This window comes from Lissotriton helveticus, chromosome 5_1, assembly GCF_964261635.1.
Source record: "Lissotriton helveticus chromosome 5_1, aLisHel1.1, whole genome shotgun sequence".
Classification (NCBI taxonomy): domain Eukaryota; kingdom Metazoa; phylum Chordata; class Amphibia; order Caudata; family Salamandridae; genus Lissotriton; species Lissotriton helveticus.
The window spans coordinates 283,854,583-283,857,114 of NC_136065.1; the positions used below are offsets into that span (position 1 = coordinate 283,854,583).

Sequence of the window (2,532 nt, forward strand, 5' to 3'; positions counted from 1 at the left end):
ATGAATACATATTAATTTGCTAAATAATTCATATTATTTGGTACATATTTATCATTAGGAAATAATTAGTAATTAATTATAATTAATTATTTAATTATTAATAAAATTAAATTTTATTTAATATTGTGTTGTTATGAAATTTTTGTTTGGGAATAAATATTATAAATTTAGACATTCTATTAATTACAGCTATTTTGGTAAAATATTAAAATTAAAATTTTAGCTAATTAATCATTAATAGTTAGTTTAATAATATTAATTAAATAAGGGTACAGGAGGAATTTTAGTGTTCAGGGTCAGTTTTCTCTCTTTAGGTAAAGGGGTATTTTTATGTTTCTGGGTCAGTTTTCAGTCTTAGGGTAAAGGGGTATTTTTAAAGTTCTGGGTCAGTTTTCTGTTTGTGTGTAAAGGGGTATATTAAAAGTTCAGGGTCAGTTTTCAGTTTTAGGGTAAAGGGGTATTTTTAGGCTTCCCTGTTTTCAGTTTCTATTTTGGGTAAATTCTGGCGGTGTTTTGTCAGTGTTTTCCAGTGATTTCAATACCTGAAAAAAACAGTGCTTTTCAGTGATTTCAAATTTTCGCGCCATAAAAAACAACTGAAACTGTGTTTTTCCGGTGTTTATGAAACGCTTTGCTTTTATTTTGCTGGCTTTCTTCATTGATGCATGGCATATAGACAGTGCATGTACGTGTATATGAAGTTCAAATACATTTTCACAAGTCAAATTTATTGTAGTAGACCATACAATATTTCTTCAGAGATTCTTTAGTCATTCGTGCTCTCTCTTTCCTTCCCATGTACACTTTTATTTGTGAAAATGCCCTCTCAACATTGGCACTTGAGACTGGCAACGCCAAAACAGCCAGTACACAACTTGCCAACTCTGGCCACTGACGTAGCTTCCCATGCCAGTACTGGTGCACCTCAAGGTTGACATTCTCTGGGACAGGTTCTGCAACATAGGCGTTGAACTGGGTGCACATGCCCTCAGAGGTATTAAAGCGGTCAAAAATGAAGCTGTACTTTGAAAAGTCCGGAGAAAATTCCCCTTTACGGAATGGATCTAACACTTGTGCAGCGTACCAAAGTGAGGCTTCATTAACTTCAAACGCCATGGTTGGTGAAGGGACATTTCTATGCATCATAGCTAGCCATTTCTCATGCATGGTAAAATAAAATTTCCTGAATTGGTCTTCAACACTTCTTTGCTTCCCAAGTGGCAAGCATTCTAACAGGGAACATGTTGCCGTGCCAAAGTCACTAAAAGTGTCGTCTAGCCTACTCTCGAGGAGATGTTTGACATCAACACCAATTATACTGAACACTTGGTACACAAGGGTGTTTTCTGACTCTAGTTTTTTTTATTATGTCCACTACAGCAGTCCTGTTTTCCTGCAAAAATCTAAGGATGCAGTACAGTGTACTTTTCTTGACATCACTATCAATATGCACCCGAAGATCCTCACATTTCTTGCCTTTTGCATCATCACTAAGCAAAAATTCAGTAAGGGGTCGCCACATAGATAATATTGCATTCACGGCCTCTAGTACTGAGAACCACCTACTAAATGACACAGTTGGGATGATTCTTTCTTTGCTGCCACACAAAACACAAAATGAGAAATATTTGCGTTTGAGTTCCCGCGCATAACGAAACAGTGCGCCTGAATGTACTACAAAATCAATAGCATTCTTCATCAGCTCAGAAGATTGTAATGCTGCTTTCAGCATACCATCTAGCAAGTGGCAAGGATCTCTCACAGGGAAACACTTCAGCTCAGGCATTGCTTTTGATAGGTCATCACATAACTTTTTCATATAAGTAGCTGAATCGCTGCAAATACAAACAATGTCACTCCAATCTTTGTTAAACTTGGTAAGAACTCTCTGCAGCAGCATTCCAAGTGACACTGCGTTGCATGTTTCCAGTACATCCAGATCTGCCATGATGGTACGTCTGTGCCATCCATTTTTTGCATCACAAAATGTGATTAGCACTGCCACTGCTGGGTCGCCACGCATCTCTGGGGTTTCATCAATGGTAACAGAGATCTTCACATCACCTTGGAGTAACTCTGAAATATGTTCAATATCTGCAAGGAACACCTCTGGTAGGTATTTCTCATACATTTGTGTTGTTTTTGGTAATGTTTTGAATGCTGGTGCACGCTTGCGGAATAGATTCCCAATCGGTCCATCAGCTTGGTGTAAGCTGGTTCCAGATTGCACTAGGGGGCACGTACAAATTCATGTGCCACATCCTTTTCTTCCTCACGTTTTCTTTTGAAGCGGGTCATTGTCTCAGCAAGAGACATCTGGCAAAGGCTGTCGCTATTAGGTGGCTCTTTCAATTTCAAGTGGGTCTTGGTGACAAGATGTTCAGCAATTCGGCTTGCAGTTTTCCCACTTACTATTGGGACAGTCACTCTGCAAAACCTGCAAATTAACATCTTTTGGCCACGCACTTCTTCAACCATGAAATCTTTGTTTTCCAGCACATAATCTTCTGCCGTCTTTATTCTGCGGGGCAT

General features: G+C 38.5%; 1 pseudogene; it reads right to left on the reverse strand.

Moving 5' to 3' along the window:
• Window positions 1–714: 714 nt before the first annotated feature.
• Window positions 715–2,532, reverse strand: LOC144753115 (uncharacterized; annotated as a pseudogene).